General features: G+C 36.5%; 1 protein-coding gene across 2 annotated transcripts in view; it reads right to left on the bottom strand.

Annotated features, from left to right (window-relative positions):
• Nucleotides 1-25,359, bottom strand: part of TMTC2 (transmembrane O-mannosyltransferase targeting cadherins 2) — a 402,099-nt gene that overhangs the window by 264,521 nt on the left and 112,219 nt on the right. The gene's annotated exons all lie outside the window — the stretch shown is intronic.

The following is a 25,359-nucleotide window of genomic DNA, read 5'->3' as shown; positions in this document are numbered from 1 at the left end:
CTGAAAATAGGTTAGTTTGGTTAGGGTGAAGTTTGAGGGATGAAGAGCAGGAATCATTGACATTTACTGTCTTATACTATTGTAGTGAGTTGCAGAGAAATTTGGAATGGGATGGAGAGATATTTGGCTGGACATTAATTTTCCCATTGTCTTCAGGATTGATTTGGCTATTGTCTTGTTAAAACTTGCTTTATCTCCCCAATGCACAGTTAACTCCTAAAAAGTAGAAACACATTTATCTTTTGGAGCCTATCACACAGTAGGCACTCAATGTATATTTGATAAATCGAATTGTAATTAGAAATGATTGGTACTGATAGGATGCACTCACCTTTTAGAAAAATTCTACATTGTTTTAAGTTTATAGGGAATTATCATGTTCCCCTAAAAGTAGTTCACTAACTCTGGGTACTCACCTCTGCTCACCCAATGATAATTAACAGTGAAAAGCCATCATGTTAATTGGCTTAACCAAATGTCTTTGGCATTCATCTGCCACTTAACCTATAATCCCTTCGTTAGAGTCCCTCTTTAGGGGTAAGCCATTATATTTAGACAGCTCCAGTAAAAATACTTGGCTGACGTGGTAGGGGAATGAGAGAAATACTTAACACCTAGACTTTGTCTTAGTTCAGAAATAAGCAATGTATTTCAGAGTCCTAGGAACTTAAGAAGGCAGGGCCAGTAAATTCCAGCATAGGTCCCTGGACTGCTGGGAGGTGGTGTTAGGTTTCCAGTTCCCAGTGGCAATGGAAGGCTCTGTGCTCTGGGCAAGAACCTATCATTATACCTGTAATACTTCACTAAACTTGCTTGTTTCTATCTTGATCACCTCCTACTAGACTGTAAAGCCCTCAGTGGCAGAGATGATGACTTCCTAAACAAACGACACTTTATTTTCTTTAGCTGTTGCCTTATTATAGATGTTGAATGAAAAGAGGTCACAGGAAATAACCAAGACCCTGTTGCCGGGCATCCAAGGGTCAGAGCCCACAAGTAACTAACTAAAGGAATATTCTCGGTAGACCTCTCCTCGGTCCCTTTAGGAGTTTTTCTGAGACGTTTCTAATTACATGTGGCCCCAGCTTCAGCTAAACTAAACTCTGGAGCAACAGCTCCAGAAACACACACTCTTTCAGAGCTCTCCTAGGTGAGGGAGCTCCTTCCCCATTCCAAATCTAGAGTTCGCCAGACACTCTCTTCTCTTACTGGGAAAAAATGAGGAGAAATCTTGGCTGAATATTTTTAAAGTTTCTTTCGTTCCTCAGATAAATGACTGATACTATTTTCAGAAATTCTACAGAAACACCCAAGAAAAAAATGTCTGGCCTTGAAAACTAATTAATAATCCATTCATATGAAAGCTGATCATTTAAAATTAAAAATTCAGTTACCAAAAGATATTATTAAAAGTATGTATATAAAATGTATTTTGCAAGATTAAAGCAAAAACTAACAACATGAGATTATTAGAAAAACCATACTCCAAGCATTTAATTTCACTGACTAAAGGAATTCTCTACCTTACTAGCAGCTTCTTAACAACTGAAAATAATTTTCATTGCCTCCCAATTTGTATAATAAAATACAATATTAGCATTTTCTATACAATTTGTCCACTATACCCATTTCATGTCATCCTAACATAAATAAAAAATTTGATTATCCAAATATACCTCCTTCTCACTGTACTAAATTGAATCACAGTCTCAACTTAAACACTAATGAAAATACCTTTATCCCTAATTCTCCAAACTTGAATCAGAAACCACTAGAAAGGGTACTATGAATATTTTTCACTCCCAAAAGTTAAGTCAAGAATATGAGTTACTTAACTACTCTATGTCATTCATGAGTGTCAGTCAATTTCCTAGGTTTTCATAAATTCATAGGTCTATAAAAAGGTGATTTTTTTTTGCTTTTGCATATCACACAATTTCCCTTATAATGGGTCTTGAACATTACTGATACATTGTAAAGTATGACTGGGTCCTTATAATTTTTCTATTTTAAGATAATTACAAATGTTTGTTTTTTTAACAGATGAAATATATAACAGATTATAGCATTTTTATGAAGTTCAAAGCTTTCAAAAATTAATGGGCTCTATCAGGCACCAGATTCCAAGTGAGAAATACAAGTGTAACCATGAAGATTCTAAGAACACCTAGTATTTTGTACAAGGTCTTGTTCTATGCACTTTCACAGAATGAAAAGACGTAATCTTTGTGCTTAAGAATTTGATTACTCAAATGAATTCCAAATAAGTAGTCATGGCAAGCTGAGAATATACCTCTCTAGTTAACATACTTGCCATCTTGCATAAATGTGCTATGTAAGTTCCAGAACTGATATACTACAGTACATGGGAGTTTTCCCATCTACACAAGTATTACCGCATCATAAAAAGTCACGTCCTTGAGAAGGGGTCATAATTTTCACTTAAGGAAAATAGGAAAAGTGCTTTCTGGCTATGACCACTGCTTATGAACCCAGTAAGGGTTCTTAGCCTGAGCACCGCCAGACCACAAAGTTAGGGGAAATGTTTTTCAAAGGAGACACTGACGTGCTCTAAGCAAACAGGTGTGGGGTGTAGGAAGACATTTATGTTGCATGATCCAGATGTTTGGCTTATCTGTTAGCCTAACTCCTGTCTTCTCTGAATTAGGTCTTAACCAAGTCACCTTTCTTTATCCATGCCTTCTCTATCCTTTCAGCCAAAGAGAAGAGCCAAAAAGCTTCTTTAAGCCAAACGTTTGCAATGATCCTTTGTCTTTTCTACATAAAATTTTCCACATGTTGCCAATGAATCCCTCTCAGGTATTCATGTTATAATACCATCTTGCATTTGTATCATGCTTTTACATATTACAAAATGTGCTCGTGTTCATGATGATCTTGAACCCTTGTCACCACCCTGTGAGGAAGCGGATGTGAGCAGATGTGGACGTGAGAAGCTAAGAGTCCTCCGGTCTGAGACAATCGCAGCAGGGAACATCAGAGCCACCCACATGGAAATCCAAATCTCAGTTCCTATGGGAAGAAGAAATTTAGACATAGAGACACAAGGGTATGTGCTCCAAAAAGAGACCATGTAAGGACACAGCAAAAAGGTGGTCATCTCCAAGCCAAGAAAATGCCCCAGGGAAAACCAAATGAGGCTACACCTTGATATGGACATTTTATCCTCTGGGACTCTGAGAAAATTAATTGCTATTGTTTAAGCCACCTAGTCCATGGTGTTTTATTCTGGCAGCCCTAACACACAAATAGGTCACAGAGACCATCGTATATAATTACATACACCATCCTGTGTATCCTTCAGAATTTCAGGGAGACTGAATTTCACACAAAAGCCAAATTCTCCAATACTATGTCTGTTTTTGATGATAGAGGTTGAACTGTTTTGTGAATATTAAAAGAGATTTAAGAAGAATCTCATTCTTACTGCTGCCAGGATGTACCTATGTTCTCTACCAGCATTAACACTAAATAAACACTTGTCATAAAACACTAATGCTACTTCATATTTACACTGAGATTGATGAAGTCACAGTGCGCACACACGTGATCTCACTTTATCCTCCTAATACCACTATAAAATATGAAACTGAAGCTGGAGGGGTTAAAGAAGGGCACAGACTTTCAAGAGGCAAAGAAAGACCTTGAACACTGTTTTCCAACCTATTCCATTTAACCTTCAAAGCAACTCTGTTCCTCCACATGTACAATAAATCTCCAATGAGAAGTGTTGGTAAGATGATTTGAAAGTAAAATCCTAGTCTATTATTGCATTTTGTCTGGAATCCATATATCTGCCCTCAAGACTCAATAACGCTATAAAAATGCTTTTGTACCATATTCTTTTAATTTCTGCATTTCAAAAAGAAAGTCTTCTTTTAACACCAAGGAGTCTTGGAAAACCTGAGTCAAAGGAAGGTGTTAGTCGTCTTCCAATGATGGGTGAAAAAGGCAGCTTTATGAAAGCCAAAAACTAACCTCTAATTTCATATTACAAAATATAATAGAAAACATATTCTGGAAGAAATTTTGCTGCTCGCATCCCTTTTCAACTATAAAATAGTTACACACACAAATACATCTGAGAAAGATCAGACTTTGAACATATTGCAGCAACACACACACACAACATGGGAAGTTTCACCAGGGCTGCCTGCGATGACAGGAGACACAGACATCCCTGCAATAAAATCAGTCTCACGGCTAAATCAGAGAGCCTTTTTGGACACCGGAATATATGAGCCCTGATGAAAAACAGATAGGCAAGGAGAAAAACATTCTTAATTTAAAACTAACACAGATGAGCCTCCACAATGTACCCAAACATTTGGTCCACAAAGCACCAGCAACACTCTGATGAGTCATGGAAGGCAAGAGACATTTCATCCAGAAATAAGGAGAGGAAGAGAAATTAATCCCACCATTAAAATGTATCGGCATTCTAATATATGGTACTTTCTAATACAGATGTCATTCATTGGCCAAACTTTAATAATCAAGAAATAAATTAAACTTCAGGAAGCTCTGCAACCCTTTAAAGAAATCACACCGTAGGCACTCAAAATACATTTGCTGAATGTTAAGCGAAAACTATCAACTCGTTTAGATCTTACGTTATGAACAAAATCCGAAGCATGTTTTTTTAACCATCTCAAGTATGGTATATTTTACCCTTTCTCTGACCCCCAAAATATTAAACTTAAAACAGGCAGATAGGAGAGCATCTTCTCCAGCCCTCCATACCCATGAGTGCTAAGTCACCTAACCTCCCTAAGAGTGAAGATCTCTCTATGTCAGACCACAGATAATTCTTAATCTTGACCATCACTGTCTTTATTACACAATTTCTGTCACTCCAGTCATTGCCAATAAAAGAGAATTTTTCAACATACAAGTAACCACGCTAATTAAATAAGTTCACAAAGCATGAAATGAATAAGCAGGACCTGTGCTGAAAGATGGAAGATGGTATTGAATCAAAGGAATCTAAGCATGACAGATGGAACATTTAGCTCTAATATGTAGGGGGAAAAATTCTACATTCATTCTTTATCCAAAAGAACTCCTAAAATCTATGGAGTGTTAAACACACACACTCACACACTTTAGAGTCAGCCAAGTCGTGATTGAAGTTCCTCCTCTTGAACTTACTAGTTATATGATTTACTTTTCTCTCTACAAACTGGTGTTCCGAGTGGAGACAAAACAAGATAACTAAATAAGATAAGCACACATAGTAGGTGCTTAACAAATGACTGTTACTACAACGAACCGCCTCCCTTGTCTTCCTAGACTCCGTAAAAGAGCACTTTTTTCTTCTGAAATGTCAGTCAATACCACTACAGCTCAAATTCGGTTAGGGTGTCATTTATCATTTCTAGCATGTTCTCCAGGACCTCTGTTCCTCTCTCCCTCACCACACCAATGTGAAATTGTGCCTGTATTAATCATGAATTAAGCTCATTAACCAACCTAAGAGCTCAAGAATGATGTTCACAGCAGTCTAACTCATCGGGGAGGACGCATGACAGCAAGGTTAAGTGAGGGGATCAAAAAGCATAACAGAAAGAAAAAGAGTCACAGGACTTATGTCATAGAGGACAGCCTAATTAGGATATTCTGGGAAGCAGCTTCCTTGGAAAGACAACAGTTGCATACTACCGAAGAACCTGGGCTTATATTTCCTTTTGACTGAAAATCATCAATCCTAACAAAACAACTGTAATTAGATTTGCAGACTAATATTTTCAGCTATCCAAGGACTATTTTTTTCTTGGACAAAGTAGAAAAAGAATTATGCCATGCATCTGTAATTACACACACACACACAGCATTATGTTCTCAAAGACGGCAAGGTCTTAAAAGCATGACACTGTATATTACACCTTCTATATCTTTGCTAACAGAAAAAAGTCAATGTAGCATTTAAAAATGTCCTCTTTATAGTCTCCATATAAGCCACTGTATGCATGGGGGCAGTAATTAGGCTATAATTTGTGATGCCTGGAATGCAATCTAGAAGAGGTTAAAATCGGAAACATGATCACCTTGTGAAAAAAGCAATGGCATGCACTCTGTTGTGGTCACTGCACTCAGAGAGATGGATTATCACATTGAAAAACTAACATTAAAAGTTGCCTTGGGGAGGATAACAAAACAGGCATCCCTAAAAGCTGCATCGGTCTTGTCTCCTAATAGTTTCTTTTCTGAAGGCATCCTGGAGAGTTCAATCTTTCTAATGGGAATATTACTGTACTACAACTCTCCAAGGGCATTTACCACTTAAAAAAGGAACTCTAAACTCGGCTGTCTTTAAAAGGTAAGTAGGTCACTGGAAAAAGTCATTTTTCAAAGCTCCAGTGAACTGGCACTCTGCTTTTCACCAGCCACAGAGATAAGGCATGCAGTCTCGGTAACAGAACCGCCTTTCTTTCATTTTAATGCCTGTCCATTTCAGGGCTCCCAGGAGGAATCAATGACTTACTCATGGCATCATAAATGGCTTAGAGTGTGTGTATGCATGGGTTTTAACAAAGCAGGAAGGCGCTGCTGTATTTCTTTGTTCCATGCAACAACTATTCATTTTAGACGAACATTTGATGAAGGTTACAACATAAAGGCATCTCCCTATCCATCCCAAAAAGAAAGAAAAATAATAATCTTATCATTGTCACCCCTCAGAATTTAAGTGAAAATAAAGCGCCTAGAAGAGTAGACACATGTTTTTTATTTCCCATTCTGAAAGTGCACACAGGTATTAGCATGTTCAAATGGCAGTGAATTCATCTGGAATGTGAAAGACCATGGGGTTCACACATATAAAGATCAACAGTTGTTTTAGAAATTAACTACACCACATCTTAAACTTCTACATAAGTTCTAAACTGATCCAGGTGTTATCATCAGGGTAGAAACAGATGCAGTGTTAGCACATTAAACTGTGAATCCAGCTCCAACACTGCCTAATGGGCTCCACATGCTGAAAATGATCACCATGGTAGGACGTGCACTCAACCAAAAGCCTAACTTTCAAAGAAAACAAGAGTTTCATTATCTGCATTATGCTCACACACAGCTACTCCGGGACCAACATCGGTTTTACACTGATTATGGTACATTAATAATTTTGAGGGCAAGACAAGATATTAGGAGATTAATGCAACATCAGAGTAAGAAAACCACAGTTGTCACGGGAGTGATGACATCATGACACTGATATTGTTACCACAATAAAGTCAATGCTGGTTGCACCAGCCTGTCTTATCCTGTTATCCTATCTGGATTCCCCAGGGGCTACAGGAGGTGAGAAGAATACAGGGGAAGTTTATACGATAACCACCATCCCTTACTGTATGCATAGAATTGTCTAGTTTTCAATTTATTAATATTTGTCTCATGTGATGTCACAAATGCTTTTCCCATCTTTTTAGTGAAGAAAAACCCAAGATCTCATAGTGAGGAAAGAGTGGAATTAGAAAAGATCAGTTCTTCTGCATCTTCACAGTGTCTCCAGTCATGAAATCTGCACAGTGGGAAGGTCTTTGCTCCCACTGCACTTAAAATTTACCACCCTCCCCAAACAAAACAAAAAAACTTGCAGTATTCTAGAAGAAGATTAATGCACAATAAAGAAGCACAGTGGTGGTTCACTCGATTCACTTTGGCCCACCCCATTTCTTTTGCAACTAACAGCACTGACTAAAAGGTCTAAATGAGGCTAAATTAGTGCCACATACTGGAAAGCTGTCTGGAATGGAAGGGATTTCACCAGGGAACATTCGGCATTTATTGACTGTTCTATTGACCAAAGAGCCTTACAGTCTTTAAATAACTTCTAAAACAGACAATTAAAATAATACCAGACTATTCTTTACAGTTTTTCCACTTCCAGAATTCAACTCTGATGAAAATTAAACTTTTTAACTCTACTGAGAAGTCACCACTGTATATTTCTTGAACTATTTAATTTTTAAACCCATCCTTATCTCCTAAACTTCAGCCTTAGTAGTTATTTTGCATCAGCAGACCTCAGTAGATGGTTAACCCTAAAGGCAAGCCAGCTTCAAGTATAACTCATATTTAGAATACAAGTTGCTGTTATGGCAGGTAGGCAACATATTTCCAAAGCATATCTCAAGAATAGATATTAAGCCCTGGCCAGGTAGCTCAGTTGGTGGGAGCGCTGTCCCATACACCAGGGGTTAGTGACTGCCCATTACTGGAAGTCCAAAAAGAGAGGTGACATGATTCTGACAGAATAATAGTAGATGAGGGCTAGACCAGACATACTTCAAGGACACTCCACATCTTGGGATTCAATGATTCTATATTTCTGTAAGATACCACTTCTAAAACAGATGCTCATAATGCATTAGTCATTTATATAGAACCCCCATGATTTCTGCCACACTCATGTATAATTATACTAGTAATTTACTTAATAGCATCCTTTAAATTGCCTCACTTTTATTTTCATTGTGTTTTGCCTTATTCTTAATAATAATGTCCATGGACTACCTGACATGCTAATGATATTTTTAATTTGAAGTCTCTATATAAATATTAAGATAAAATGTTTATGTAACTACCTCCTAAAATCACTAGCACATGGACCACACTTTATACACACTGCTGTAATTTCTCACTTACTAAAGTGCACACATTTTTTAATTAGATACTTTCCCCCAGATCTCTAAGCTTTGAAACTCACCTTTAGGAGACCCAGTGCGTATTTATATCTTGGTACAGTTCTGGTATTGTTGCTGTGTTTGTTTGTTTGTTTTGTTTAAGAGAGGACAGTAGAAAAACATCCCCAGGCTTCCTACTTACTTGGCTGTGTTGACTATTGTTTTGGAAGCCAATTATTTATATAATGGGTAACAGCCTTTAGTGTCAAGATACAGCTCTGGTCACCATTAACATTTCTTAAAGTTGAACTCAAAAACCTTGATTACATTATTGAATTTGTCAATTTTCCAATTAGCTAACAGATTAACAGCTATCTATTTGGCATATTCACTTGGGATTTCCATTTTCCTTACAGGCTTATTTGGCAATATACCACACATATTGTGAGATTAAAATAACTGGATGAGTAAAGAATAATTTTAAGGAAAAAATATAGATGTGTCTAGTTGCTTTTCTTCTACAACCTTTTTAAGAAAGAATCTTAACAAAGAGCAAAGACTTCTCAGAGTCCAAACTGTTGAAATTTTAAAACATAGAAGCTTTTAGTCATCTTTTAGTTGACCTGCTTTGTAGCCTTCACTGCTAATTTTGAAAATACATGCCATAAATTGAAACAAGGCTCCTAACACCTGACAAAGCTTCAGACAGGGATTCTGGCTTTAGCACCTATTTAAGGTGATAAATAATTGTCCCACTGGTTTTATTAATTTATTATGTTGCAGTAAAACAAGACACTTCCCATCTTGGTACCTTAAAAAAATAAACAATTTTGTTAGTAAAAAACACTCTAGAAAATTTGGCAGCATTATATGTTCTACTGAATAAAGTTTATTGACACGAAGAAGACCGAAAAGCTTAGGGAGGATGAAATCCTCCACCGAGAGAAAGTAGCTAGGTCTAACTACAATTAGACTGAATTTTGTGCTAGACAGAAGCCATGTTGCATAGACCTTGGGTAGTATTAAATCTCTTGGATACCTCCTTGACCACAGCCCAAACTTTAAGTTCCGTTTTCATGCAGGCTGGGACCAGCAAGGAACGGGGACTACAAACCTGCAACTACAACATCTCCCCCCGTCCTCCGTCCCTCTTTCCTCCTTTTAAAGAAGTTTTTTGTTTGTTTGTTTTTTTAACAATAATAAGAAGAAGAAGCTGTTTTAGTGTTCTGGATGACAAATTAAGTTAAAGCTATAATTCAGAGAATTTAAAAACTTTCTGCTCTGATTCAAAAGCTGCTTTGAATTAGCAGCTGCCACTGGCATGCAATTTATTTGTAGTGAAAACTTGTGCCTTTAGTAGTTTTTCTGTGTGGTTTTTTTTTGCTAAGCCTTATAAATTAATGAGGTTTAAAAACTTCACCACTATTTTGCAAAACAAAACAGAAAAATTTTGTTGGGATTACAGAAGATATTCTCCAGGCCAATAACGTGGGACAAATTATCACTCAAGACAAATCACAGAGGTACTTTAAGCCTCTCTAAGATAAGATTTGTGATAAACCAGTTCACAGTAGTATGTTATTTATTCAGCCTGAAAAGTTGTAGTACAAGTTCCACTTACAAAAGCATTGCACACATAATTAGAAACAGCAATTGTATCTCAAATAAAAAGTACATAAAGTATGGCCATGGCAAGGAAGGGGGAATAACGATGCAAGTTTAGGAGGAAATTCTGCTACATAACCATTAGGCTTGCAAAGTTATATTTTAGAATTTCTTCTTTTTAACTTCACAGCTAAATGAGTTCAGCTACATGGCTGATATAAGAAAATAAGACACTAAGTGTGTGTGATTCCATGAAAAACAAAAAAAAACAAAGAAATATGGTAATTAAGCTGGCTGTCCAGCCTGAGAACCTCACCCAGATTTTCAGCTTACTTCACAAAACAGTAATGGCTGGGTATTCCACAGGTACACATTCTATATAGCCATCTCCTATCAATTATCAGGGCATTACTGAGCTGTGAGTCCGATTTAGTCAAGTGATGACACAACAATACTAAGGAATGCAAAGAGAACCTTTATAGATCTCAAAAACTTTTCTTAACACATTTTTCAGCCTCACCAGAATTTCTTAGTGCAATCCTTTAGGAGATACACTTTGCTGATTATATTCCAGTCTTTGAGCTTACGGGGAGAGGGGGAGAAAGAGAGGGAGGGAGAGGAAGAATGAACGAGAAGAGGAACAAAAATCGAAGACTGGAAGGTCCAGTGTCAGCTCTGCCAAACCTGTTTGAATATCTATTTCCCCATCTGGGGAAAATTAAGAGATGGAGATCAATAATCTCTAAGCATTTCAATAAAAGTACATCATCAGTGAAGACACGGGCCTGAAGATAAAGATCACACACAATTAATTACAAGACAAACCCCACAAAATAACTGTGACAACCTATTCCCCTTTGCAGAATCAAGATCCACCCATTCAACAAATATTTATTAAGCACCTACAATCTGCCAGGCCCTGTCCTATGTGTAACTTTAGCCTAGGCTCCAGTCAATGAGACATAAAGGACTTTTCCAAGAAACATTTTCTCATTGAAAAGACAGAAACTCTCTCTTCATCCCTCCCCCGGCCCACTTTGGTGACTTCCAGTAAGAGTGTCATGTATGGAGTACAGCCACCTTACAATAGGAGAGAGACTGCTGATACATAAGAATGAACAAACCACAAGTTCTTGCTACTTCAGTTAAGTCACTCTGAGACCACCTTACCTGCAGACTTCATACTAAATAAACAAGAAATAACCTTATTATAATTTAAGCTTCTTTTAATTAGTTGTTATTTGCCACCAAAGTCAAAGCAACTGACAATATGCTTATTTATCTATTTATTTGATATTTCACACATATCACTCATCATCCAGAACTAACAAATACTCAATTGTATAGTACTTCAATTATGCTTTTCTTTTAGAAATAAGAGATTATAATTAAGATCTACTTTTCAACCTATCTCTATTCTATTCCTCACCTGCCCTTTCAGAAGTTAACTACAATCTTGAGGTTGGTATGATTCTTCAACCAGTGTTTTTATATTTCTACAACTAACGTATTTTTCCATGAAAAAGATAAGGTATTGTTTTTTGTACATATAAAACTCACTAAAATATATTATAAGCTTAGCCTTTCTGCAACTTACATTTTACTCAACAGGTTTCTGAGATTTATCCATACTTATAGTATTTTCATTGTAACTACTGTAGTATATTTCAATGAATGAAGATCCTACCATCCAAGGGTACTGACGGGCATTTAGATCATTTCCAGTTATTTTTTGCCTAACGTGTACTTGTTAGCACATAAAACTAAAAGCTACTGCTTACTCTTCCAATTACATACACTAAATAGACAAAAAATTAAAACTAAAGACATACTGTTCATCTCTTTGGAGGCTATTAGGGCATGGTAGAATTGCACAGTAAGAAAGAAAGGTTACCAGAAGATTGATGCTTTTTTCAGAAAAGCACTACTGCTATCTGATGTTCTGCTGACATAAATCCTAGCTGTTTGTAAATTTATGTCAGTATCACCAATAAACTGTTCTCAACACTCAAGGGCAAGGTATAGCATGCATCAGTGGGGTTTGACACAGCTAGTCCCCCTACGTTGCAGAGGCACTTCTGTTGGCTAAGGGACGACTAGATCAAAACAGCACTGTAAGGCCACTGTGTTGGGCAGGGACACAAAGGTATAATCATAAAAACGCAGTACAATTCAATTTGACACAATGCAGTTTCATTTGTGAAAATGCTGTTTCAAATTTCCCAATCTTGCATTCAGCATTTGGAAACCAAAGAGATAGATCCCTCCCCAAGAGAAAAGAAGGGCATTCCTATCATCAAGCTGTGCCACTCTCATGCCTCTTTTCTTAAAGTCAATGATCTCTTCACTTGTAAAATATATTTAAATTTTCACAGAAACCAAACACTTGGATAGTGAAAACCCTCTTTCATATGAAAACAAAGAACCACTCTGGTAACAAAATTCAATCAAACAAAACCTTAGCAGATAATCTCAGATTTGCTAACTCACAAGCTGTTGGGAAAAGGCCTTTTCTCATCCATAAACAAGCGGTCAGGGCAGCTGACAGTGAGTCTCCTTCAAATTGGAGCATTTTATGTTTCTACGAAATTACCATGAAAATAAGTCAAACACCAGGAAGTGAGTTTGGTTCTGGTTGTAGATTTTTGTGAAGACCTTGAAAAGTTTTCTGAAGCATTTATGTCTCTGGTTCCTCAACTGTAAACAAACAAAACAAAAACTAAAGAAGGCTGATAAAAAACATTGTACATTTAGGAAATTAAAAGTGTTTAGGACTTATTGCCTAACATGGACAACCTGGATATCACCTGGAAAAATAATGCCAAAACAACACAACCCATACACATTAAACACTTTATTCGTCAAAGTCCTCACTGTCATAATTTTGTTCTATAACCATGCCTAATTTATTTCCCAATTTTGTTTTTCCTTAAGATTACTAAGAATACTACTGCTTTTCAATAAATGTTAGTATGCTACATGTATTTTAATAATTATATTACATAACTTCCTACATCATTGCCCCTGAAAACAAGAACTTTCTGAATTTCAGTCTCTTGACCATCTAGGTTTTTTCCCCTCAAGTTCAAACACCTATCATCGTGCTGCTGTGTTAGCCAATTTAGCAATTGTTTGGATGCTACATCAATGAACCAAGGGATTTATGGGTGCTAACTGTAGACCCCAAATAAAATAGAGAACAGGATCACAGTGACCAGGGGGAAGAGGAGAGGGAATTTCAGAGAAAAAGGGGAAGGGTTCACAAGAACAAGTATAAAAGACACATGGAGAAAAACTAGGGCAGGGTAGAAATGGGAGGGAGGTGGGGAGAGCTGGGTGGGTGGGCTGGCATGGGAGTAAAAGACAGAAAACTGTACTTGAACAACAATTAAAATAAAAAATGTAAACATTAGGGAGACAGAAATCTTTTATGATTTTTTTTTCTCTAAAACAACCTAGCAAAGCTCATCACTCATTGTAAATGCCTAAATGTTCGCCTATTTTAAAAGGAATATTTCTCCCCAGATTATGTCAGGGCCCTACAAAATTGAAAGCATTTGAGACGTTCATCTTTACATTTTATTTAACACAGACATGGTTACTAGTTGACCCTGCCCCATAAGAAGCTTCTTTACCTTCTCATAAAGTTCTAGATCTCTGATGTATTCTCCCATAATATGACTGGATAAAATTTAACCTGAGTCATTCAAATTTACTCACATCTTCAAACTTCACAGAAGTTGCAGAGATGTTTCCCTCTTATATTTAAAAGCAGTTATCATTTGATGCAGAGAACAAAATAAAAGGTTTGAATGCCAACAAGTATAAGACCTGTCCTAGCTTGGTCTCTTGCTACCATAACTAAGTAAACATGGCCTTTTCCTTAACCTCTGTGAACCCCTTTTTTCTCAAATGCTTGACTAGAGGCAGGTTCAATGTCACTTACCTCCCCCTTACTGTTCTCCTTACATGACAGAGGAAAGAAGGAAGTATTGCACTTTTAAGGTTTTAACCCTACACAAAACAAAACCAGTTTACTATGGCTACTTAGTTAAGATACCATGATTAGCTAAATTTCAATGTCTTTGATATTTTACATCTTACTCCTAATATTCCTTTTGGTCATTTATTTCTATTAGTAGGCCAAGGTGTACTAGAATTTCACCACTTAATAAAATTGCAGAGGACTGGATTCAAGTCATAATGTCAGCTATTTTAAGAATTAATTTATGCAAGTCATTTAATATTATTACACTCCAGTGTTTGCATCAGTAAAATAAGGGAATCAGAGCTCCCTAAAGCCGCTAGCTCTAAAATGAATATAAATATTAGATGAAATATATTGATCATATTAGCAAATTTTCAAAGGTAAGGAGGCCAAATTGCAAACACTCATACTTCACAAACATTGGCAGGGCACCAGGAATTAGGCCTGAAACCTTCCCACAGGTTTGATTACCAAAGAGATATTCCAATCCCCACTAAGCAAGAGTGCATGTTACACAGCCACATCAGAGAGGAATTCAAATAGCTCATCAGGAAGACCACGTACACTCAACCAGAGAAAAAAATGAGTCCATCCAGTAATTAAGAAATACTTCCTACTACCACCAAAGACGTACAGCGATTTGAAGCAAATGATGCTGCATAATTACATGTGAACATAATTGAGGCTCTCCATCTCTGCAAGCCCTTTTATGTGAGTAAACGATTTGAAATGGAATGCAAAATTTAAAACATCTTTTTTAAGCACACCATTAAAATAATACTTTGGACTCTCAAACTTAGCAGGGAATAAGAAAAATCTTCAGAGGCATGAAGTAAAAAGATGCAAATGAAGCACAAAGTTTAAAAACTTGAAGAGTGCCTATGTGGTAAAGCTGTTTTCGGAGGAACATTAGCATGTTATTCTAGGGTTCTCACGTATGAAAGCAGAAAACACATGAGTGTGCTATATATATGTTCTATCGTAGTTACCCTTTTAATCTGAAGCCTTCATAAGAAGGAAGCACACACAGGATGTGTATGGGACATACAGGATGGTAAGCAAAGCTCAAAACACAGTGAAGTGTGTGCTCATTTACCAATTTCCTTCACCCTATGAAAAGATTTTTAAAGTGTATTTCAGGATAGATTAATACATTTATTTAAACATTCTTTTTTAAAAAATGAAGATTGGAAGCCAACTTGGTGTCCAAATCCAGGATCATCTGCTGTTTCCCCTCAATTGACTACAACTGTCACTTTGAAATAAGTCTTCTGAGGCTGTGGGAAAATCTTCAATTAGTTTATTATTAATTTATGTCTCTCACTTCCTGATACTGGAGAAACTCAGTTAATTTCTAGCACCCTGTGGCTTTTCATTTATGTTTTCTATTACAGAGTGAACAAATTATGATGACATAATAAGGAAAGGCAACAAAAAATAAAACCTCACATAAACAGAATAAACAAAATGCCTTAGTAGAAGAAATTTCATTTCTTAAATTTAAGGCTTCCACAGAGTATTTCATTTGATTACTTCAATAATTTTGTTTATACAACATATGTAAATGCATACACCTATTTGGGAGTGTTCATTGTTGTTGATGTTGTTTAAATACATAATAGGGGTTTTTTTTTCATCCTACAAGATTGGAAGATAAGACACAGACTATCTGAAAAAGAAGAAATTAGAAAAGGAGGCAATTATCTATAAAATTCACGAAAAGCAAAAAAGGAAACACCAGTGACAGGAGAAACTACCAGTGATGAAATGAAAACAATTTCTTCAACTGAAAAACTGAAGTTATAAAAATAGCAGCATGGTCCCATGTCTTGGTTCTATACTTTGACTTACCCTCTACTCCCAGGCTAACGGAATCTCTGAGTCCCACCTGCCCTTCCCTTTGGGTTCAGGAGAAAAATAAGGGAAGAAGACATCCACCTCACATTTCCAACTGTTTTTGTCCCATATAATATCTTCTGTTTCTATTGTTACTAATAGTTCAAAATATTTCAAATAAACATACTTCAGGTGTCAACTTTGAATCTGTTTAAGAGAGTCTTTTTAGTTTCCTACCTCCTCTCCCAAGGGAAGAACTAAATCATAATGAAACATATACAGTGGTTTCTAAAGTACTTATATATGTATTTTAATAAATTGGCTGAAAATAATCTCGCTAATAACTAGAAAGCTTGAAATTCAAATGTAAATTTCAATGATCACAAATCATAGAATCTATGGCACTGATTTCTAATATCCTATTGAATAGCAATTTCCCAGACTATTTGATTTTACTAATTTATCACAGGCATGAAATTCGTACTAATTTTTTATAGCCCATCCTATATCTTTTCTTTATACAAAATACTGGCATTAGTCCTTTTCTACATACACTGATATATGTGAGATAAGTTAATTTTCATTCAAACACCTACCTGGCACCTCATTTGTATTCATTCAACACATTTTATTGAGTGCCTGCTATGTGCTCCAGAGATGCCAACCTTCTGGCATCTCTGGGCCACACTGAAAGAAGAGCTGTCTTAGACCACACATTAAATACAGAAACACTAATGAAAACAGATGAGCAAAAATAAGGTTTTAAGTAAATTTATGATTTCATGCTGGGCCACATTCATAGCCATCCTGGGCTGCATGTGGCCCATGAGTTGTGGGTTGGACACCCCTAGACACTCTGATTTGATAGGTGAGTTACAGAACAATCCTGCACCAAATCATTATAATTAATACTGTTTACTTTTATTAGTGTATTCAGGCCAAACTCTGACCTAATCTGGCCACCAAACCTCATCAGCCATGAGAAGGCTCTGGATTCTAAAAATACACTCATCCTGCTGCATAGATTATGTATTCTCTTTTCAAAGATCAAGTCTCCATAATATCAATTATAAAATCCAGACAGAATACCTACTGTTTAAGAGATGGAATAACAGCCCTGGCTGGCGTAGCTCAGTGGATTGAGCGTGGGCTGCGACCCAGGCATCGCTGGTTTGATTCCCAGTCAGGGCACATGCCTGGGTTGCAGGCCATGGCCCCCAGCAACCGCACATTGATTCCACTCTCTCTATCTCTCTCTCTCTCTCTCTCTCTCCCTTCCTTCCCTCTCTAAAAATAAATAAATAAATAAATAAATAATTAAAAAAAAAAATAGCCCTGGCTGGTGTAGCTCAGTGGATTGAGCGCGGGCTTGCGAACCAAAGTGTTGCAGGTTCGATTCCCAGCCAGGGTACATTCCTGGGTTGCAGGCCATAACCCCCAGCAACCGCACATTGATGTTTCTCTCTCTCTATCTCCCTCCCTTCCCTCTCCAAACATAAATAAATAAAATTTAAAAAAAAAAAAAAAGGAAATGGAATAACAAATAGAACCTAAACCAGGACTTAATACTTCCACATTATAGTTGACCCTCGAACAACAAGAATTTGAACTGCACTGGTCCACTTATATCCAGATTTTTTTCAATAAATACTACTCGTTCTCTCTCTCTCTCATTCTCTCTTTGTGGGGGTGGGAGGAGGGTGGGAAGGAAGGAAAAGAAATAGGGAGAAACAGAGAAACAGAAGAGAGGGACAAGGCAAATACAAAAAGAGGTTCCAGACCAGAACAGAGAATCAGGGTAAGAAATATCTACTCATCTCCTTCAGTACAAGAAGATACTCAGAACTAGAATTTAAAGGCAAAAAAAGATCTACCCATCCCTTTTCTCATGAGCGGGGCTCCCTGGGATTTTCCTGTGGAAATACAGCCAAAAGGTCCAAATCCTAAAATAATTGTATATTCTCCAACAGTAGATTTTTACCTATACTCTTTAGAGTCAAGGTAAATCTATACTAATTGTCCACTCACACTTAGAAATATTAACAAACTAAATACTTTTATTTCTCATCCATATCAAATTAAATTTAACAACCAGGAAATGTGGGAGCCTGGTGTGGTACTCACATGAACAGCAGGAAGCAACGCCGGGCTGTGCAATTATGAAGAAAAAATAAAGATATGTTCTTACAGTAATGAAATAAAACTAACAATTTGGGGCCATTTGTATAGGGGGGATGTTTCCTATACATATAACAAGCTCCTGAATATGTCTACATATTTTGGCAAAAAACAATATTTAATGATCAAAATGATGATACTGAGTCACGTGAAAGGATAAATTAAACTCAACAAGCTTCAATTAAATATGAAATATATTTTTGAAAGATTTTCCAACTTATTAAATGAAATGTTTCATAAAATAAAATGTTAATTTAATAAGCGAATTAATTTATGGAATTAATAAATTAAGTTAGTAATTCATTTCCCAAGAACAACAATAAAAGAGGAACCACCACAAATTAATTTAAGATGTAAGGTTGAAAATGCTCTAGGCTTTAACGTTGTTTCAAAAAGCCTTTTTAGATGATCCTCCATTGTTCTCTTTTGCCTCTTTCTAGCACTTTCTTCCACACCTGACCCCAGCACTGTGGATCCGTCCCAGGCTTAGTAAGGACCCAAGAACCATTTGCTTGGTCACGACTAGACCTTCACGTGGAAGACAGAGCATGCCACATCATGCAGTGTGCTCGCCGGTACTAAGGATGGAATAACTATGCCACTTAATGATAGTCGTAAGCATTTTTATAAAACTATTTTAGAAAAGGATCACCTATATTTAGTAACACTGTCAAATTCATTTGCTGCTAGGAATTTGAAGATGTTCACTAGAAATCACGTTTGCCACAAAATCCCCCAGAAACATTTTACTTGTTATCGCAGGCTGATCAAGTTAGACTTGTATACTTGGGAATACCATTTTAGGGGGCTTTGAATTTTAGTTTGGTATTTCAGAAAGTCCTCATGATATTTGTAGATCCTCTTCTCAAATAAAGGAAAAACACAGACTGTATAAGCATACTTTTAAAAATACAATTTTTTTGTTTTTGGTCCTGGCTGGTATGACTCAGTGGAATGAGTGCCAGCCTATGAACCAAAGAGTCACAAGTTCGATTCCCAATCAGGGAACATGATTGGGTTGTGGGGTCAGGTCCCCAGTAGGAGGCTCACAAGAGGCAACCACACATTGCTGTTTCTCTCCCTCTCTTTCCCTCCTTTCCTCTCTCTCTCTAAAAATAAATAAAATCTTTAAAAAATTACAACTTATATTTTAGACCAGTTTCAGGTTCATAACAAAATTAAGCAGAAAGTACAGAGTTCTCATATGCCCACTGTATGCACACACAAACTCCACCACCAGCTACATTGATTATAATCAATGATCCTATGCTGACACGTCGTCATAAACAAATTCCACAATGTACATTAGAGTTCACTCCCAGTATTGTACATCCTATGGATTTTGATAAACATAAAGGGACACATACTTACCATTATAGTATAGAGAATAGTCTCACTGCCCTGCAACTTTTTTGTGCTGTGCCTGTTCATCCCTCCCTCTTCCTTAACATCTGGGAAACACTGGCCTTTTTACTGCCTCCGCAGTTCAGCCTTTTCCACGATGTCATATTCTGGGAACCATATAGTATGTAGCTTTGTCAGGTTGGCCCCTTTCACTCAGTAATGTGCATTTAAGGTTCCTCTGCATCTTTTCACAGCTAGATAGCATTATTTCTTTTTAGCACCAAATAATATTCCATGGTGTAGGAGTACTTTTGATGCAAATTTTACAGTAGCTTGAAGAGGCACAAGGCAGAGGGCACATGGATCTTACTTTAACACTTCCATGTTCCTATCACATAGCTGGTATGCAATAAATGATTTGTTGAATTAAAATATTATTGAATAAATGAACAGATAAATGGAGTTACTTAGTCATTCTAAGCCTGATTTTCCTCACCTATAAATGAAACTAACACCTTTCTCATAACACTAAAAGAGAATTAGGAGAACATATTTAAAAGAGAGCTATTATCAAGTCACTGTCACCATGAATTCATTGAATTAAAACAATATTTTCAACTTGGAACCATGAATCATTTAGTTACAGGGGAAAATTGTAAAAGAAGGAGGAAAGTAGAGCCAAAACTAGGGTGAGGCACAAATTTTACGGAGGCAATCACTCTCCCGTCTGCTGTGTCAACATTAAAATATTTTCAACAGACTAGAAAAAAAGGCCAAAATAAAAAAATATATATTTAATGTACTGAATATAAAAACCTAGAATTCAGATGATGTACAAGTCAGCTGTACCAATGACGGAGCTCTAGTTTTAATTTAACAGCATAAAACCTGGGTGTTTCAATTATTCTCAAGGTTACTAAGAATCAGTATTATGATCTGGATGCAAAAAATTAATACAAACATAAGGTGAGTTGACAAAAATATATGGTTGGCTTAGAAAGTTATATGAAGCCATTAGCTGTGTCTAGCTCTGGATACCCCACTTCAGAAGGAACCATGAGAAACTAGAGATTAGAATAAAGGGTCTGGGAACCATGTAATCTGAATGTTCATAAAATGAAAGATGTTGAGCCTGATGAAAGAGCCACCAAATTACAGAGAAATTAATATTAATATAAGAGAAATCACTACCATGTGAGATAAGGATGAACATGAGATTTTGATTAAAATAGAAATGTTGTAGCCCTGGCTGGGTGGCTCAGTCAGTTGGAGGGTCATCCCATACACCAAAAGGCTGTGGGTTCCACCCCCAGTTGGGGTGTGTATGGGAGGCAAATAGTTAATGTTTTGCTCTCTGTCTTTCTCTCTCTCTCTCAAAATCAATAAATGTATCCTTGGGTGAGGATTAAGAAAAAAACTCATAACCTTTAAAAAATAAAAATTTCTAATAGAGTTGTTCAAGAAATTGTGCCCTAAAGTAGTAGCTTTCCATTAAAAAGAGGCATTCAAGACCTGGCTGGCGTAGCTCAGTGGGTTGAGCGCGGGCTGCGAATCAAAGTGTTGCAGGTTCAATTCCCAGCCAGGGTACATGCCTGGGTTGCAGGCCATAACCCCCAGCAACTGCATAATGATGTTTCTCTCTCTCTCTCTATCTCCCTCCCTTCCCTCTCTAAAAATAAATAAATAAAATCTTTAAAAAAAAAAACTTTAAAAAAAGAAAAAAAAAGAAGCATTCAAACAAGGGCTAGATGACCATCTCTAAGCAATACTATAAGTGCTGTAATCTGAGCAGTTTTTAAGGATAAACCTTAAAAACTGAAACACTACTTAAACATTAGAGTGTCCATTAGACTAATTCTTTGACGATATTTAGAACAAAAGTTAAATCTTAACTTTGTGCCTACTGTGAATATGGTAAGTTTATCTTTACACAATGCAATCAATAATAATAAAAATGCATGATAGTGGTAAGAAAGCTTATCTACTACACCTGTTTCAGATCTGAGATGAAGTCTTTCAAATTTACCCATCAAATTATTCATTTGCATATTCATCTCTTTTCAGGACAAGTTCCATATGATCATAAAATGCTATTTAGGCTGACCATGAGAGAAAAAACAATGATGGTGAAAAACTCTAGAGCTCTATTTAACATTACAGAGTATTCATTAGGCGACTATTAGTGAGCACTACCATACTGAAGTTAGAGGGATTCACAGAGCCCTAAAATGTTGACAGTCAAACCAGAGAACACCTTCTCTTGACACATTTACACATAAAATAAACACAAATACTTCACCTACATCCATAGTCACTGTTACCAATGACCTAGAGTAACCTGAATTTAACCTTGAATTAGACCATGGTCTATAGCATGCAGCTGAGTGCAATGGAAGAGTTTTAGGCAAAATTCTATCACATGTTTGTTTGAGAAGAATTGGAAGAATTAAAGTGAAGCCATCCATCATGTTTTTAGACCGACAAAAAGTAAGAAACAGTTTTAATTTTGCAAAGGCTTACTAATGAAAACTTAGATTGAGAAGAAAAGACAATGACTTAAGCAAGGTCAAAAGAAATTATTTTTTCAATGAGACATCATCTGAAAGTATTTGTAATTCTATTTTTTCACTGATTTACTTAAAATAATAATTTTAAAAACAGCCAGTTATCAGTTCTATAGCAATTGCTAGAATAAAGTAAAAAAATAAAACATAGTTCTGAGAAGCCCATAAGATCCCATGTCTACAAAATGTTAATATATTTTCATGAAGAAAAAAATGAGCTACAAGTACTGAACAGTGAGGCACAGGAGGGGGGAAACAGGCAACCTAACTCCCATCTTAAAAATCACAGCTCCAGTTCATTTGCTCCTTAAGGTGTAACAAAAATGTGCTGCCTGATACAATACAGAAAATGCTACAAAAGACAGAGAAGACAGAAATTAGAGCCCTAAAATTTTCCATTATCACAAAGGTCAACTTACATATCCAGGAGTGACTGTTATATGCCACCAAGTTTGAACCTGCCAGTAAAAAAGAAGAAGAAGAAGAAGAAAGAAGAAGAAGAAGAAAGAAGAAAGAGGAGGAGGAGATGAAGAAAGAAAGGAGGAGGAGGAAGAGGAGGAGAAAACTGGCACTTCAGTTATTCCATCTTATGGACTTCCCTACTTCCAATTGAACTCCAGTTGATGAGTCGACCCTGAAGACTTTTTAAACTCCAGACAGCTGCCTTTTGCCTCTCTCTGCATTTTCTCACTGGCAGGCTCAGGTAACACACTCCAGTGCTTCCTGGATGTGTAGGCTGACCTTTGTGATAATAGAAAACTTCAGACTGTAATTTCTATCTGCCCTATTGTAGAGAGGCAAATGACAACTGATGTTGAGTTTAAACAGCTAATCGTTATCAGGGTTGACTCATCAACTGGAGTTCATTTGGAAGTAGAGAAGTCCATATGATGGAGTAACTGAAGAGGCAGTTTCTTCTTTTATGGTCTCACTGTGTGCACTCATTGCACTGAGGGATGACACAAAGTTTAATGACTAAAGACACAAATGACCTAATGAATAAGGGTAAAGAATTTGAGTCAAGCAAGTTACTGGTAGTAAATAATGACACATACACACACAAAGAGTTTCTTTTTTCCTTTGCCAAAGGCAATACATTTTAACAGCACAAATGACCTTTTGTCATTCAATTTACAGAGACTCACTTTCAAGAATCATTACATGATATTGTCCAAATGGCATTATACAAAACTGAACTACAGACTCAATTTCTGAAAGAATATTAAAACAGTAAAATACACACAAAAAATTTCAAGGGAAGTAGAAAACTTTTTAGATACCAGATAAAATGTACAAAACAGACTTCTGCAGAAAAAAAAAAGACTTCTAGATAAGAAAAATTCTTGGTTCTTCTAAAGTTTATTTCTATGTATATACCGTGTAGTATATATTTCAACCTAAACTGTTTATAGAGGGTAGACTGAATAAACAGAAGAAAGTTTTACTTACCTGGACACATCTCATGCAATCTTTCTTCTAAGAGAAAATTCCAATTAGAATCTTCTCCAATTTTTCCAATCTCTACTAAACATTTCCAGTAATTAGAAATTTACTGACATATAAGCCTGCCCTTTCAATTTTAGAGATAACTATAGAACAAAAAAAGTACTTTGACCTTTTTGAAATAAATTTCTAAGCCCAAGATGGAGCTGCTCCTGCCAGAGTACCACTTCAGCAAAACGAAACTTAGATAACTTGTATGTGTCTGTAAATGCTCCACTTGACCAGAAGCACAGTATTTCCAGTCAGCCAGTCCCCAAAAGGCAGAGACAACTCTGCCCCCATTTTCCTGTTCTGCAAAAGGAACCTATCCATTTCAAGATCGGTTCAAGTTTGCCTGTATCACACAAATTGTATTCTTTAATTATTTTTGACAACCTTAACCTCAGCCCAATGCTTTTTGAATTTAAAACAGCAGATTTTGGTGGTCCTGAGAAAACTGAGCCACTCTCCACCTCCCCCCCTCACCCCGCCACACATACACATGCACATGCACACGCAGGAAGAAAACGGAAGCCAATTGTATTGGAGACACACACTATATCTTATTACAGACCCATACTAGGTCTCAGAGGCCAGGCAGAACATGTTAAAACCATCACCAGGGCACCATCATGACTTTTTTGGAGATAGAGACTATCTGGTAGTCTCTTAAAAATCCCACAAAGGAATTTAATGAGTATATCCTGATCTAAGGGTGATGTGAATAAAGTAAGTGGAACTGCATATGTGCATCAAATGAATGCCTTTCAATTTTAAATTAAGTCTTCAACAAGTGCAACTTATTTTCACTAAAAGAAATTTAGCTACTGCTTTGTTTGACATTTTGACATGATTTCGGTTTCCCTAATGTCTGAGGTTTATAAATTTTATAGCAAGCAAAATGTTCTCTAAATGAGAAAATTAAGTATTCATTCCTAAAATGAAAAATTAGAAAAAGAATAGGTAGCACATTCAACTCAACAAAAAACTTTTAAATGGGCAAGTTTCCTATGAAATACAATATGCCCATTCATGTACTTCTATACAATTACTTAGACATACCTGCTATACCAAGTATAACGCTTACTTACAGAAATGCAAAGATGAGCACAATCTGCTTAGAGAGGGGAGAGGTACAGAGCTAATGTCCTTAGGAAGCAGAGGGAAAAAGACACTTTCTCAAACCAAACCACTCCCACTCCAACCTTCATCCTGAAGAATCAGAGTATAATGGAAGTTCACGGAGCCCACTGTTCTCTCCTGGAATGCGCAGTATTATCTTTCAAACTGATTCAGCCTGCCAATCTGAAGCATGTTGGGCTCTTTAAATATGCTGGGTCACACCTTCACTGTGTAGTTAATTAAATGTTTTGGCCAACAAATTTCCAGTCCTGCTCCTTCCAACGACAGAGTAAGCAAAAATGTATTTATCTTCAGCAGAACAGTTGCCAACATCAATAAAACTTGAAATAGAAATTTCTCACAATGGGACTGGCAGTTATGATCCCTTAAAATGCAAGGATAATAGAGAGTTCAGTTCCTGACCCTAAATGTCAGAGGAGCTACACTTTCCCCTCAAATGTTAAATGTAAGGTCAGATGAAGCCCCAAGGGAATTGTTACTTGTTTCTTTAAAATCTGTAAAATTTAAAGCATGGTATTTAAAAGATAATGATGAAATCATTTTAAATATAATACTTTTATCACTAATCAAC

The sequence above is a fragment of the Phyllostomus hastatus genome, unplaced genomic scaffold (genome assembly GCF_019186645.2).
Source record: "Phyllostomus hastatus isolate PE091 unplaced genomic scaffold, TTU_PhHast_1.1 phas_contig_152, whole genome shotgun sequence".
NCBI classification, from domain to species: domain Eukaryota; kingdom Metazoa; phylum Chordata; class Mammalia; order Chiroptera; family Phyllostomidae; genus Phyllostomus; species Phyllostomus hastatus.
The sequence above is the reverse complement of the archived record's forward strand: the minus strand, read 5'-3'. Positions and strand labels throughout refer to the sequence as shown.